This window comes from Saimiri boliviensis, chromosome X, assembly GCF_048565385.1.
Source record: "Saimiri boliviensis isolate mSaiBol1 chromosome X, mSaiBol1.pri, whole genome shotgun sequence".
Lineage (NCBI taxonomy): Eukaryota > Metazoa > Chordata > Mammalia > Primates > Cebidae > Saimiri > Saimiri boliviensis.
The window spans coordinates 95,648,493-95,665,648 of NC_133470.1; the positions used below are offsets into that span (position 1 = coordinate 95,648,493).

The 17,156-nt window shown below is 37.5% G+C and overlaps 1 protein-coding gene across 1 annotated transcript in view; it reads right to left on the minus strand.

Annotated features, from left to right (window-relative positions):
* Window positions 1-11,664, minus strand: part of LOC101039753 (melanoma-associated antigen C3) — a 59,483-nt gene extending 47,819 nt beyond the window's left edge. Inside the window, 1 exon segment of the mRNA XM_074391985.1 lies at window positions 520-11,664. The gene's annotated coding sequence lies outside the window, so the exon portion shown is untranslated.
* Window positions 11,665-17,156: the final 5,492 nt, after the last annotated feature.

Sequence of the window (17,156 nt, forward strand, 5' to 3'; positions counted from 1 at the left end):
TTGCAGAGAGTTGAGAAAGAGAGGCACAGTAAATAATTAAAATGGGGTTGTGAGTTAAGTGAGAATTACAAGTCTTCTGAGAACATAGATAGCTTATTTATCTACGCTATTAAATATTTTCATCTCATTGTCCTGTTAGTATCCCATAAGGAGGCAAGACAGTTAAGAATGGTGAGAGTCTCAGTACTCACAGTATTCTGACAATCATAGAGATTTGTATATTGTAGCAACTCGCTTATTGTTAGATCTCATCACCCACTGCCCCTCTTAGGCCAGGAAATTTAGATGTGTAATCAATCATAACAGAAAGCAACTGTAGATTTCTGAATGCACACGTACATTAGCCCATCAGTTGGAAAAGGAGTGGAAAGTAACTGAAACACATTTATTAAAAATACTGGTGAGGAAGCAATGAGAATTTTTAAATATCTGGGAATTGACTATTGATTAAGTAATACAAATCTGAATCTGAAATGGAATAAAGATCAAGGACCACTAAATAGGTGGAAATGAACTTACCTATTATGTGCTAGGAGCTGTCTGTCCTCTCCATATCATAGCATCTAGTATTACAACTGAAACATAATACATTTTCCATATTTGATATTAGACAGTTTTAGATGTTTAAAATTTATTATTTAACTTACTTTCACTATACCTCTATCACATATGTATTATAACATCCACTTTACAAATGAGGGCATTTAAGTGCAGGAAGGATTCCCAGTCATACAGCTAATTTCTGCAAGTGCCAGGATTTGGTCATAAATAGAGCTGACCATAAACCCTCTTTCAACTAAAGAATTCTACCTTACAGAACTTTTTCTCTCCCTATAAGAGCTTCATACAACAAAATAAGTAACTCTTGCATAGTAACTAATTACATTAGTTTCTCAAAAATAATACAACATACAACATAACAACTACGATTAAAACATTGAATAAATGAGAGTCAGGTTTCTACTGGCAAATTTTTTAGTATTTAAAAGTTATCTAGCTCATAGAAGTTGAATGTCAGTACAGATATATTTACTTAATACATTTACACCTCAAGCATAAATTGCATTTTGTCACCCATATAAATTTATTTATTAAAAACATGACTGGAACTGAAATAATGATATTTACAACTTTTATTTGGCAAAACTTAAAGCTTAATATTGGCATATAATACTTTAAAGATAATTTATCATATATTTCTTACCAAAGCCTTATGAAAGTTTTGCTTTTATGTGTGGAAATTGTTTTCTACCATCATAAAGTCTATTCTCATTAATCACTATAAACATAGTTGTACACAACTAAAATCTGTATGGAAGTTTTACACTCCAAAGAAAATAAGCTTTTTAGCTCTCTTTTAATTTAGTTCTTTATTTGTGTCTAAATGAAATTATAAGTACATTTACAAAATGTCCTCAGCACTAACTGCACAACTTGGGAATTTATGTTCGAGATTTCCTACAAATCATCACTTTACATTATTCACACATAAATTAAACCAAGTATGAAAAAATGCCTCAGACTACCTTTTTTGTATTGCTCAAAATGCTGATGCAGAAGAACTAGCAAAGGAAATATCAATGAAGAAAATATTGCATTAGTAAACATATACTGTCCTAGAATGGCTGAGAAAATGTTAGCACTTTAAAAAAAATTACCAATTACTTTTGAGAAATAAAATGTTTTGTGAGCTAATGAGAAAAAAAAACATTCAATTATACTGGGGGTATTTCCAAAACTTTCCTGGAAGGCTGAATCATATGCTTTGTAATGTTGGCATTGGTTTATATTGCTTCTAAATACAAATTTCTAGTTAATGCAAATACTATACATATATTTCATATTGGAAAGAAAAATAATTTGAAGAAATTATCTCGAATACTGCTTAATAAAAACAGAGATTAAAATATGAAAAAGAAATTAAAAGATGTGGTGTATTGAGTGCGAAGGCCTCATATATATGTAATTAAAATTTCAATAGATAATAGAAAATGGGGATCAAGGAAATAGCCAAAGAGATCATGATTGATATTTTCCTACAATTTTTGAAGACATTAAACTTCAAATACAGAAAAACCAGCAAATTTTAAGTGAAATAAAATGAAAATAAATGCACACCTAAACACATAACAGTGAAACAGCAGAATACCAAAGACACACAGATGTTAAAAGAATTCAGAGGGAAAAGATAATTCACATATTCCAATTACACCAAGAGCTGACTTTTCACAAAAGGAATAGGAAGGGAGTAGGATCATCAAGCTAGAATCATACACCAAATTTAAATATTTTTCAAATATGAGGGTCAAATAGTGACATATTCAGACAACAGAATGTTTGAAAATTGCCACCAAGCAATGTAAATGCCCACTGAAAGAATATGAAGACATAGGTTTTAGTGTATCATAAAATTGAATGCTGTACATCAGTAAAACTAAATGAACTATAATTGCATATATCCACAGGACTGAATTTCAAAACATTATATTGGACTGAAAAGAGTAAGAATAACTTATACGGTATGACACAATATGTACAATGTTCAAAGGCAGGGACAACTGCAAAATACATTGTTGAGAGATATTAACATCATACACTCCAAAAAGAAGAGCAAGGGAATGAATACTACAAAACTCAAGGTGGTGGCAGTCTCTGGATAAGGCATGTGCTTGGGGAGAGGATATAGAAAGGTTCTGAATGTAATGATAATATTATATTTCTTAAGACTTCTGAAGATGTCTGTCTGCTTGTGTACATTGTACTTATATATACTCTTTTGAATATGTATTTAAAATGAAAACAAACTAACATAAAAAACCTTATGGGGGAACTCTTTGTATGTGGGCAAGGCTTACTAATCAGAGGGTTTTGCCTTTGTCTGGGTCGGGAGTATGCTGGGAGTCATCTAAATGGTATTCAAGGTTTTGCTCTTGAGTCATTCAATTTCTTAAGAGAATGTCTGATTTTTCTTCTGGAGTTGTATGCCTGCTTGAGGAGCATTCTGTTCATACGGTGACATATATTTTGAAGGAAGTTTATTTTTCCCTCACAGTTATTCTTTAGAGAAGATGGAACTTTCTCTCCAGGTCAAGGTTGCTATAATTGGACAATGTATGCATAATAAACTTATTCAAGTCAGAAACAATACAAAAATACGTAGCTAGCCACTAATAAGGAAGCATATGGATTGTCTAAATTAGCTGATAACAAGTCATTCCTGTGTTTGGAGACAAAAAAAAATGTACTCCGGTCCAGCAGCTTCTACATCACAGGTTGATGGCCTGACTCCTGTAGAGCAAGGGACAGCCTGCAAAGGCTGTGAATTCATACATTAAATTCATATCACCCCTCCAATCATATTCTTTGAACTACATAGCCTTGAAAACTGTTGTTATATCTAACGATGGAATTTGGGAGTTTTCTGTTACTCTAATCATCTTGTGAACTAGAGACTTGCTGTCATTCATTTACATCAGGCGTCCCCAAACTTTTTACACAGGGGGCCAGTTCACTGTCCCTCAGACCATTGGAGGGCCGCCACATACTGTGCTCCTCTCACTGACCACCAATGAAAGAGATGCCCCTTCCTGACGTGCGGCGGGGGGGCAGATAAATGGCCTCAGGGGGCCGCATGCCATGGGCTGTTGTTTGGGGACGCCTGATTTACATGATAAAGCTTTTTATGAATAAATTGCTGCATTTCTCCAAGCAATTGCCACATTTCTCTATGCCTGCAAATGCAGGTGCAATAAATTTCAAGAACATAGATTTATTCTCAAAATTATAAATGAGAGAAAAGAAGCAATAATTTAATAAACTCCACAACGTGTGTGTCAAACAAACCTGGCTTTTACAAGTGAAGTTCGGATGACTTTTTTTGCCACCTAGAGTGATAGTAATCAAAGCGAAAACATAAGACTTTTACTCTAATGAATGTAGAACTCTTCATTATGTAGCTAACAATAGGAGAGATGAAGTGTTTTAGAGGTGTTTATGAAGTCTAAGAGTGTAAATTGAGAGGTTTCATTCCCAGGTCTGCCAGTGATTCATTGTGTGAGCTAGAAGAGGACACTTTCATGGGGGTAATTTAAGTCTTTATTTATATTTCCAAGGTGTGATACCTTGAGAGGAGAATTTACCTGTGGAATACATTAAACACAAAGGGAATCACAAAGGCCATGAATAATAAGGGAGGTATTTCTTTCTTGAACAAATAACTAACCTCTCTTTCTTTTTTTTTTTAACCTCTTTCTTGAACAAACGTGACACCACCTACAACTAACCTCTTCTAACATTTCAACACAAGTTCATTACAAATTATACAAAATGCTAAAAGTGTATTCAGCTTTGAATTGTTTTTAAAATATATGAAAGTTAAAGGGCTACAGGGAATTTGGAAAATTAAGAACAAAATCTGAAATCCCATAAAACAGCCCAGTTACTATTACAGTCTCTGTTACAGTTTGCATAATGAAACAAAATCATTGAAACAAAAAATTAGCAAGTTTCATTCCTTGCTAGTTTTCATTGTTGCATATGTTTTCTAAAGTCATACTTATATTGTATGCATAATATTGTGTCATGCCTTGTTAACTTATAACAAATAATTTCTCTTAATAATTATAATTTGTGTGTCCGGCACAGTGGTTCACACCTGTAATCCTAGCACTTTGGGAGGCCAAAGCCAGCAGATCATGAGGTCAGGAGATTGAGACCATCCTGGACAACATGGTGAAACCCCATCTCTACTAAAAATACAAAACTTAGCCGGGTGTGGTGTGTGCCTGTAGTTCCAGCTACTCAGGAGGCTGAAACAGGAGAATTGCTTGAACCCAGGAGGTGGAGGCTGCAGTGAGCCGAGACTGCACCACTGCACTCCAGCCTGGGCAACAGAGCAAGACTCTGCCTCAAAAAATATGATAATAATAATAATAATTTGCAATATAATTTTAATAGCTGCACAGCACTGAATCAAGTAATTGTACCGAACATGAACCATTTCCCTATTTCTGTACATTTGTGTGGTTACTCATATTTGACTCATTTTAAGATCACGTTTTGCTGAAATAGCAGACCAAGTACCAAAACACTACAGTTCATAGTACTAAGCAATTTATACATTCATACATTTCCAACTTTCTCAATACCTAATTATCATACTAGAAATATTTAGGCATGTTCGTGGCCCCCAAATAATACTTCTTTCAATACACACCATTTTCAACACACAATTCAGTTAAGATCTTTCATACTGAATCCCAAATAGAAGTATGTCTTATGAGTGTTTTGCTGGTCCTTCACGTGCGAGCAAATATGCTAATAGCAGTCCCTGTTCTCAAACAGATCACATCAGGTCGGAAAGTTAGCAAAAGAGACTGAAAAGGAAGGGTACTATTTCAAAAGCCATGAAGGGAGCATCTAGAAGCAAATGCTCATCATTGATAAATGTTCCAGAGAGTTCATGTAAGAGGCAAATTGATCAGTCCCAGTCAGTAAATAGGTATTTCTTGAAGGCTTAATATGTGTGTACAAAGTATCATTTAGGATCTGGTGGGCAAGGCTGAGTCCCTTCCCTCAATAGTCTTTTATTCTAGTGGGGACAGAAAGAACATAAACTAAACACATAAACAAATATCTACAGTTGATTTCTTATTTTTTGACTGTTATCATAGGTTCAAGGGTATACGTGCAGGTTTTTATATAGGTAACTGTGTGTGGTAGGGGTTTGGTGTACAGATTATTTCATCACCTAGGTAATACGTGTAATAACTGATAGGTAGTTTTCTCAACAAGTGCTAGGGATTATCGAGAATGTAAAATACAGTGATATGTTTGAGAATGTCAGGAGATTTAACTCAGGTGGTCAGTAATTCCTCCTCAGGAAGATGCAATTTATTTGGAGACCAGAAAGATCCAAAAGGAGACTTTGGATTTGATAATTAGAATGTCTTTGATGGTCTTGCAAAGTACAGCTTTAGTTGAGTGGTAGAGATAGGAATCAGAGCACCAGATTGAAGAAAGAGCGATTGGTAAGAAGAGACAGACAAGAAATTTCACTCTTGTGGGGCTTAAGTGGGGGAAAAAAAGGGAGAGAAAAAAAGAAGTGAGAAGAAAAAGCAGTGTCAAGTTATTATCACATTATTTTTTACAATTCACCTTTATGTAGTGCCTGATTATTCCTCTTTCTTAAATTTTTATATAATATTAAACATATTTATAAACTATGGTTAATTGGCCAGTAGAAAAGCAGATGTTGAAAATACAGAAAAAAAAGCAACGGAGCAAGGTCCATTCTCAAGCTCCGTGACTAGAATCATTTATTCATTAAATATTTACTGAGCATTTTTGTGTTTGTTTTGTTTTTGTTCTTGTAGGAGTTTTTTGATGTGAAAAACATACAAAAGCATATCTACCCATTGACTCCTTTTGCAGGAGGACTCCTGCTAACACATCAGGCTGAATTTTAGACAGAATGGTATAAGAAAATAAATGCTGAACAGAACACTTTAATATGGTAATTTAGTGGGGAGAGGCACTCTCTCCCATTTAGAGACACAAGAAAATATTGCTTCTATGAAAATCTTCTTAACATGGAGATGTTAGTAATGATGCCAGATTTATGAAATGCTCTTAAAGAGGTCTGGACGAAGTTTGCTACATAGAACAAATTCAAAATAATATGTAGTTTATGCTTTTCCAATATCGTATACTTTCGAAAAGTGCAAAATCTTGTGCTAAATATAACTATCACTTTCTTAAATCGCTTTGATGTCATTAGTCTTATGAAAATAGTTTCTCAAAAATTAAATGATATTTTAAATTGCAAACTAAAAACTAATTAGAAAGATGATACTTTTGCTGTTAAATTTCTCAGAGGTAAAATATCATTTTTCTTTAGTGGCTTGTGATGCTATGAATGAATACTTTCCAGGTTGGGTATTTCCTAGCTATTAAACATCAGTTAAGTTTTGGCTGACTTCATCTCCCTCTATCAACCTCCCTGCCAATCACTTAACAGCTGTAGAATAGGTTTTCTCACACAAATTCTTCAGGAAGAATTTCCAATGTGCACATTCTGACCAGAAGAAAAAAATGCAGCAAATTTCTGAGAAAGTGAATCATCTTTAGAGTTCTGAGCATAGTATGTTACATTCAGGGTTTCTCATTCTCAGCACCATCATATTTTAGGCAGTACAATTCTTTCTTGTGGGAGGTCATCCTTTGTCCAATAAGATGCTTAGAAGCATCTCTGTCTCAGCTTATTAAATGCCAGTTACATTCCCTGCTTCCACCAATTATGACAATTGACAGTATTTCTACATATTGCCAAATGTCACTTAAGTGGCAAAATCTCTTCCAGTGAAGAACCACTGAATTAAGAACAGTAATTAGGGATCCAGGGAAAATGGATATAAAAATGTTAAAAAGCTAGTAAAGCATTTTATATGTTAGAAATGCATGCAAACAATTCCTACTTATAAAATAGAATCCACTGAAGATATAACGAATAAACACTTGTTTCAGTGAGCAAGCTTGGGATTGCAGCTGTGGAAGTGGCAGGAGCTGCAGAGCCTGCCCAGGATTAGCTGAAGCCAGAGCAGGCAGCCAAGACAATGGCAAAGATCAATTTGACCTCAAGATAAAATCAAATATGATAGCAGAGTAAATGAAGCTTTTATTTTGCTTCATTCTTCTCCACAATTCTTCTTCTTGTGCCCATAATCATTATAATTACATAAAATATTTAAAAACCTAAAAAAATTATTTCTTGGAAATCAAGAATATGGCAGACTACAGGCATTTTGTACTCACTTTCTCCATTAAAAAGAACAGTGAGTCCATAATCACACTTTGATTAGATAATTCAAAAGAAATCACTGGAATTCATTAGAAAAGTGACAGGCAATACTTAAAGCAGAGATGGAGAGAGAACCAAGCAGCCTGCTCATCCTGTGAGCTGAGAGAGACTCCAAAATACAGGGGAAGGATAGGTGACAGAGCCTCAGTGGTCCACATTCTCACTGTAGACTCCTATAATCCTAGCCACAGGAGATTCCCTCAACCATCATCTGTCCTGAAACTAACATATGAAGCTGCCAGGAGACTGTATGATGGCGCTGCCCCAGAGAGAAAGCTCCCGCTGGTCCCTCACACTTCTGGAGACTTAAACAGCTACAATAAAGTACCATTTTAGAGCCCTGCCCTCAACAGAGTGAGTGCTGTCCTGGAACTCAGTAGCCCAGGGCTTAGGTATAAGAGAAGCACGAACTACTGCCCTAGGGAGATAGGCACCAGTAACTACAGACTACAGCATCTTGTGCAGAGGGGGGACCAAGGTGCGGGCTGCTGCTTTTAGGACTGGGGCACAAGTGAGGCAGCACTGTAGAGACTCACCCCGATGAACTACACACTATCCCAGAGCCCAGTGACATTGAGGCTGAGGTGCAAAAGAAATGTCTGATGTTTCCCTGGAGGTTCTGACATGAGTGACCACAGGCTGCTGCAATCAAGGGAAAGACATAAACACTGAGGCTGGGCAAGATAGCATTTTAGGGCCTCACCCCCAACAGACTGCACACTGTCTTGGAGCCAAGCAACACTGAGGCTGAGATGCAAAAGAGCTGGCTGCTAACCTGGGGCTTAGACATGAACATTCATGGGCTATCATACCTGGGGCTGAGGTGTGAGCACCACTGGGATTAAAGCACATGTGACACATGTGTTTTTCATCCACTGGCCTGGACTGCCATCAGTGAAGTGGCATCCAACACCCAGTGGCAGGGCAGCAGCATGGCCACTGCCACCCTCTCTTTACCAAAGAGATAGAGATCATACAAAAGACACAGACAGAAATTCTGGAGCCAAAGAATGCATTGAACAAACTAAAAAAAATATATATGAAAGCTTCAACAATAAACTCAACCATATTGGACTCCTTTTAAAATCACGTTTTGCTTGAAGATGATAGTTTTTTTTTTTTAATAACCCAGTCAGACAAAAATAAAGAAATAAAGTAATTAATTAAAGAAATCTTTGGAATATATCTGACAACATAAAGTGACCAAATACAAAAATTACTGATATTTCAGGAGGCAAAGAGAGAAAGCATGCCTTCAAAAACCTGTTTATTGAAATAATGGATGACACTTCCTAAATCGAGCAAGACACTTAGACATTCAGATACAGGAGGCCCATCAATTCCCAAACAGATAGAATGTGAAAAGGTCTCCTCCATAGCACATTATAGTCAAAATATTTAACTTTTTTTTTCCCAGATAGCAGATTGGAAGCATTATAAGCATACTTATCCCACTTGGTAAGACAAACTGTGTGTAGAGATTCATGCTGTAAAATTTATTCGAAGAAACAACAGAAGAACTTAACAGAAGAACTGAAAGAAGCCACAGACCCTTTGAAAGAAGTGGCAGGAAACAGACAACACCATAAAACAGACAGAAAACTGTTAGCCTCCAGAGCATGATAGAGGGACAGATTGCTGTCATGACATACACTCCCACAGGGGAGCCAGGCAACACAAGTCATGAGGGAGAACTTCAAGCCTATTCAACTTTAGACGTGATTCAGTGAAAAGTGAGAAATACATAAGAAGGAGCATAGGGATACGCTTTGTGTGCACTCCCGGATTGCAGCAGTAATGGAAGGAAGCCATTCCTGATCCCACCTCACAGGGGAGGTTGCAGAAGTCTAACTCAGGCTGCAGTCACAGGTTGAGAGAAGCGACCAACTGGGATTTGTGATATAATCCTTAGTAAGGACACCTGATTGGCCAGAACCGAGGGGCAAGTGAGAAGAGTGCTACAGTCACAGGCACATGAGCTGCATGCCCGTGCTTCACAGATGGACTGGAAAGGATGTGGCCTAAAAGATATGGTTTCTGTATCCATAGGGAAAGCTTATAGCCTGGGACAGTTTTGAATTCTGAGCACAGGCCACTTGGAACCCAGTTAGCTGTTGCTAGCAGAACACTGAGGGTGTGAAACTGACTTGCCAAGTGTGTGGGAGCTGAGTGGTGCTTATTGCAACCTGCTGTCTCCCACTTCTCATGCAGATTTTTTTGTGTGTGCAGCAGAGGCAGCTGTGTTCCTGCCCGGAACATTATCCCACCAGCCAGGGAACTGACCTCTGATCCTTACTGGGGCCACTACTTGCACCAGCACATTGGGAACCAGAGTGCAGACTTGCCTGACCCAGCCACCATCCAGCTTTGGCCCCCCCACCTGCCCTGGTAGTATAACACAATAAACAGTGACATTTGGAAACTCTACCGCCTTGCCCATTGCCCGAGACACCAGAATATCTGGTTATTACCCTGGGTAACATAAGACAAGAACAAATTCCACTATGACTACCATAGATGGTGCTCTTTTGCAACACCTTCTGGCTGAAGGCCAACCAGAACAGTCCATTACAACATCTCTAGGCACAGTAACACAGTGTTCAGGAAGGAGGAACCTTTTGCATGACCTCAGGTATTACCATTGCCTGCAACACTCTGGCTAACCAACAGGTCTTGTGTCTGTCAATGTGCCCAGTACATTACTACTACAGCTGGAATTTGTGAAGGCCAACACAGTAGGCTATTCATAATCAATGAAATCTCAGAGTATATGTCATTCTCTTCCTCCTCCTGTCAGAGGTGGTGCTGGTGTGCACTGCTAGTAGGTTAGAGGACAGGTCACACCACTGAAACTCTTGCAGACATTATCCAGCACGAGACTAAAATGTGACAGTCCCACTGTGTGACTAGACCCAGAGTAGCAGCAGGATTTACAATAATATGGCCCTCCGGGACTGCTACATCTAGGGGAAAGGGGAGTGCACCATATTAAGGGAGCACGCTATGGAACACACACACACACACACAGAGCAGGCCTTGATTCCGTGGAATTTCCACTCTGGGAAGTTTCCTTCAGCAGAGGCACAGGTGGAGTGCTGGGATCTGTGGGGAAACTCTGCAGTTCTACCCAAACAGCCAGGATGCACTAGTTTTATAAGGGGCTTTCCCTGCTTTGCTTGGCACTTCTTCTTCCTGCCACCATGTGAAGAAGGACGTATTTGCTTCCCTTTCCACCACAATTGTAAGTTTCCTGAGGCCTCTCCACAGCAATGCAGAATTGTGAGTTACTTAAACTTCTTTCTTTTATAAATTACCCAGTCTTGAGGCTGGGCACAGTGGGTCATGCCTGTAATCCCAGCACTTTGGTAGGCCAAGGTGGGTGGATCACCTGAGGTCGTGAGTTTGAGACCAACATGGAGAAACTCCATCTCTACTAAAAATACAAAATTAGCCAGGCATGGTGGTGCATGCCTGTAATCCCAGGTACTTGGAAGGCCGAGGCAGAAGAATTGCTTGAGCTTGGGAGGCAGAGGTTGCAGTGAGCTGAGATCACACCAGTGTACTCCAGCTTGGGCAACAAGAGCATAACTCCATCTCAGTAAATAAATAAATAACCCAGTTTGGGGTAGTTCTTTATAGCACCATGAGAACAGACTAATACATGGACCAAACAGATATTTACAGAACATTCTGCCCCAAAACTTTGGAATTTACATTCCAAACTGACACAAGAGCAGAAAATCAAACACCGCATGTTCTCACTCATAGGCAGGTGTTGAACAATGAGAACACACGGACACAGGGAGGGGAGCACTACACACTGGGTTCTGTTGGGGGGAAATGGGGGAGGGATGGGGGGTGGGGAGGTGGGGAGAGACAGCATGGGGAGAAATGCCAGATATAGGTGAAGGGGAGGAAGGCAGCAAATCACACTGCCATGTGTGTACCTATGCAACAATCTTGCATGTTCTTCACATGTACCCCCAAACCTAAAATGCAATAAAAAAATAAAATAAAATAAATAAATTTTAAAAAACCACATGAACACATGATATGCCACATATCATGTAGCATATGATAGGCCACAAAACAATTCTCAATGCAGTTTTAAAACTCAAAATCATATTACGCATCCTTCCAGAACAAAATGGAACGAAACTAGAAGTAAATTCCAAGAGGAGCTCTCAAAACTATACAAATACATAGAAATCAAACAATCTGCCCCTGAATGATCTTTGATTAAGTGACAAAATCAAGATGTAAATTTTAAAATGCTTCAGAATGAATGATAACAGTGACACAAGTTGTCAAAACCTCTGGTGTACAGCAAAAGCAGTGCTAAGAGAAATGTTTATAGTGCGAAATGCCTACATTGAAATGTCTGAAAGATCACCATTTGACAACCCAGCATCACACTTCAAGCAACTAAAGAAACAAAAACACCCAATGAAAAAGTTCGCAGAAGAAAAGAAACCACAAAGTTTAGAGCAAAACTATATGAAAATGAAACCAAAAGCATCATAAAAGTTTAATGAAGGAAAAGCAGGTTATTTGAAAAGATAAACAAAATTGATAGACCACTAGCTAACATAACCAAGAAAAGAAAAGATTTAAGTAAACTCAATTATAAATGAAAATGGAGACATAATAACTGATGCCACAAAAACACAAAAGATAATTCAAAACGACTGTGAACATTTTTACTCACTCAAACTAGAACACCTAGAGGAAATGAATAAATTCCTGGAAACATACATCTTTTCTATATTGAAACAGGACTAATTAGAAACCTTGAACAGACCAATAATAAGCAATGAGATTGAATCAGTAATACAAAAAATCTGCCAACAAATATAAAGCCCAGCAAACAGTGGCTGTGGCTATGCCTTGGTTTGTGTTGCATACAATGCATATTACTTAAGCTTCATCTCAGGCAACTGGGATTCCTACTCTTCCTTCCATGTTGCTCAGGTATCCCTCTCCTGGGCTCCTATATCACCCCCAGCACATTGTCCTATATACGTCTTAATATCCACCATTGTAATTGTTCACATATATACTTGTTTGTGGACTCTGTGAGGGCTGAGATGTCATCTGTCTTCTCTTTTGATATCTGGCATGGGTTCTAAAGCAGTTGCTAAGTTATGGTTAACTATCTACTTGAACTATGACTTTATATCTGGGTCCGCTGGCGCACGCAAGGCTTTCTATCTTACATATCCTTTTTTAAAATCTCAGTTCACAAACCCAGTACAAAAAGCAAGGTTCATTACTTTCTACAATACACCTTTTAAATATTATTCTGCTATGGTAACAAACGCCAATTCAGAGCTCTCTACCACTTTTCCGGGCTGAAAATCGAGGTTTCTATGCTTCTGTATGTGTGTTTTTGTGTGAAGGCATCTTACTAATTATTTTTCCAGCATCACTTGAGACAACTAGCATCCTGTCTCTCAGTTACAACAGAGACATTCCTAGTGCCCATCCTTGTGGCCTTTTGACTCCCAATAGCTTGTTTTATAACCTCTGAGGCACAATGAAATCATCCCAATACCTCCATGTTGTTCAATTTCAGGCACCAACAAGTACCTGATGTTTTTAACGCATGGCTTTTCTGTGATCTTGCCACCTCCAGGAGCTTACTAAGAAAATGAAGAAGAGCCACAAGCACTACACTCCTCTCAATTAGCCTGTGTTTCTAGTCTTGAGAACACGAAAGTTTCACATTTACTCATGAGAGATCTGAAACCTTCTGACATTGCCCTGCATCTTTTCTATTCCCTTTCCATAGAGAAAACTCTTCTCCTGCCTCCTACCTTCTGTTCTGACATCCATTCACTGACACGTAGGCACAGAAAGGCCTAGTTCACTCAATGGGAGAAAGGGCTAAGGTGGACCTCTTCCAAGCTATGAGCAACATTTCAAAGTTTAAGTCCCTATTCTCTTCCAACATAATCTCCTTTGCATTTATCTAGCTCAGTAGTGCTCAAATTATGGGTGGTTTTGCACCCCATCCCAAGAACACATTTTACAGTCTGGAAATATTTTTGGTTGTCACAACTGGGGTGGTTCTTGGTGCTATCATCATCTATTGAATAGAAACTAGAAATGCTGCTAATCATTCTAAATTCAGCAGGATAGCACTCCCTCAAAATCGCAAAGAACTATTTGTCTCAAAATGTCAATAGTAATAAAGGTGAAAACCCCTGTAGCTCACTCCTTAATAGGCTACCCAAAGAGATTTTGGCTGTTTTCATTTATAAAATTGTGCATATGTTTTGGCAAATCAACAGCTGTTTTTCACCACTGATGGTTTAACAAGGGAAAGAAGAAGGAAATTGATATTATAATGAGTTCAATCTATGCCAGGTACAGTGCCCAATACTTCACATGTATATTATCACATTTAATCTGTGTTAAAAATGTCACAACATATAGTAACAAGGGTTATTTCTATTTTAAAGAGTTAAAAAAAACAGAACTTCAGAAAAATGGAAAGATCGGTTCAGATTACAGCATCTGTAAATAGCAGAGCAGAAACTTACTATGAGACTGTATGGCTTCAGAGGTAATGCCATCTCAATCTCACAAAGATCTCCTGATTCACTCATCTTTTACCTTCAAGCATTGTCTTATGTAGAGATTCTTGACTTATTCCAATGGAAAGTCAAACACATAAATTTGATAGTCAACAAGTAATATCATTTAGGGTTTTGCTGTTATTTCCTGAAAAATTTTCAATATAGTGAATAAGCTATGAGTCTTTCTGGGAAAGCAAGCAGAAATAGGGTGGGTTTATAAAACCTCTCACCCTGTGAATAACCAAAATGAACAGAAATAATTCATCAACGCTGAAACCTGAAACAAAACTGAGTCTTAATCAATATAATTCTTGGGGTATGATTCAGATACAGTGTAATTTGGACCAGATTGAAAGAAAACTCAAAAATCAATATATAACCCCTATCACTACCTTAGTCTGGATCTTTCAATTTGAAGAAACAAGGAAATTAGACTTGAGCAGATCTGGAGGAAGTATAGGCTGCACTGTGTGTAGCTTGTTTCTTCACTGCAAATTAGCATTCCTGAGAAGCTAAATGCTGGACAAGATGCAAAGCCATACAACCTGTGTGATCACCTACCTAACTACTTGCCAACTGGTTTCTCTTCCTTGTAAGCAGACAGAATGTCAGAGAGAGGCAGAAGCAATCTCTTGAGAATTAGAGCCATAGTCTCCACACAGAAAAATACATAGGTTCAAAGAAAACAAAAGCCTCAACAACCTTGGACTTTTTACAAAAGTGAATTTCTTACTCTAAGAGGGAAGAAACTGAAACACAAAAAGGCCATTCTTCATCAACAGATGAGAATATGTCCCCCAACATGGTGCTGCTGATGCCAGTGCATCGGAGCCAAAAAATCAAACTAAGCAACTAAGCAACAAACCAACAACTAAGAAAAAACTTTCTGACTGCAACTACTCACAACCCCATATATCTACTCACTGTCCCTCAAGACCCCTGTTTCCATAAAGGAGCTAAATTACTGAACAAAGAATAAAAACAATAAATGTGCAAGTTGTTGAGTGCATGTTGTGCATGTTCCAAGGCATTGTTCCAATCAGATATGCAGACCAGTTCTGGAAACTGGGCTAAAAAAAACAGATTCTGAAGGTGCAACAAGATTTACTTAGTAGGTCTGGAGGGGCATTGATGCTCTGTATTTTTTCACATCCATGTTTGAGAATCACTCACTTCTCTCCAGTCTCTTTAAAGTAGAGAAAGAGGGTTGAGTCAAAAATTTTCCTAGAACAGAGCTATCAAGGAAAACATATTCATCTATTTTTGGCAGTGAAGACAATCCATGGCCCCAATACAAAATCAATGAGAAGAAAAGCAAATAACAACATAGGACCAATATGTAAAATGCTGTATAACATAGAAGGGAAGAGAACAGGAATACAGCAAACAAAGACAGCTAAGTAGTATTTCTGGCCAGGTTCTGCAGTGGCTGAAGAAAAAAAGTGACCACAGATGATATTTAACAAGTGAAAAAACTAAAAATAACTCTAAAATCACAAGGAAAAAATAAGGAACATAATTAACTCTATTAAATATGTAGTCAGTTATTTAAAGTATAGGACTGGGAAACATTAAAACAACACAGGAAATGAAGAGATTTTATAAATATATAGATGTATTCACAAAAACATATTTCCATAAATATATGAAAACATATAACATTAGGATCACTGTTTTGGAATTAGGCTTACTCACTCTGGGACTGAGACTGGGAAGAAGTAATTATTTCTTCACTTTAATTTAATTGTAATTTTGGCCCTCAGAATCAGCCAAAGCTTATTTTGAACGTAGGTTTGACAAGAAATATTTATGTGACCCTGGGTCAATGTTAGACTCCTCTCAACTTCAGCTTTGTCCTCTGCAAACTGGAGATAAAAGTCTTCCTGTCTCAAAAAGCGGTGTGAGAGTTCTATAAATCCCTGAGAAAATACAAAGACTTCAAGCATCAGCTGTAGCTATTAATATTTTACAGAGAAGAATTTAAAGAAACCCTTGTGACTCCAAAGTTAATATTTGAAAATTTTAAGTTGAATACGCATATTAAAAATATAAAACAGTATCTTACCAGAATAAAAATTAGTTGACATCTTTGGTATTCCTCAAATAGGAAATGAAACAAAACAGGCTAAACAAAATCAGATAAAAAATGTAATGTGATGATGAACAAGAACAAATATGTAAGTCCAATCAGCTCCCAATTTAATTAGAAGACTCATAAACAAATTAATGACAATAACCAATAGCATCATATTCATACACACAAACACAAAACTTTCAAAACAAAGTGACTCAGAAAAGTTGAAAGCAAAACTTTTTGACTAAAATTTACCAGATGATATAAACAAAAATGGGAAGAGACACATATTCCTTTAAAAGGCAAAATTTGGAAATGGCACATCTCGACTCACAACTCATTAGAACTCAGTCACATGGCTAAGTTGAGTTGCAAAAGAAGCGGGGAAATACAGTCTGGTCATTCACGCACCCAACACATCAGGTGTTCTAGTACTGAAGGAAGGATTGCAGAATAACTAGCAGTCTGTGACAAAGAGCATTGGTTTTAAGTAGGGAACAAACCAAGGGAGTTTGTGAGAACTAGTACTCCACCTTCCTGTGGAAGTGTCAGACAATGCATTCAATCAAGGGACAGAATAATAATCACAGATGTCAGAAAGTAGAAGAAAAAATAATTCTTATTTGCAGATAATATAAAATTA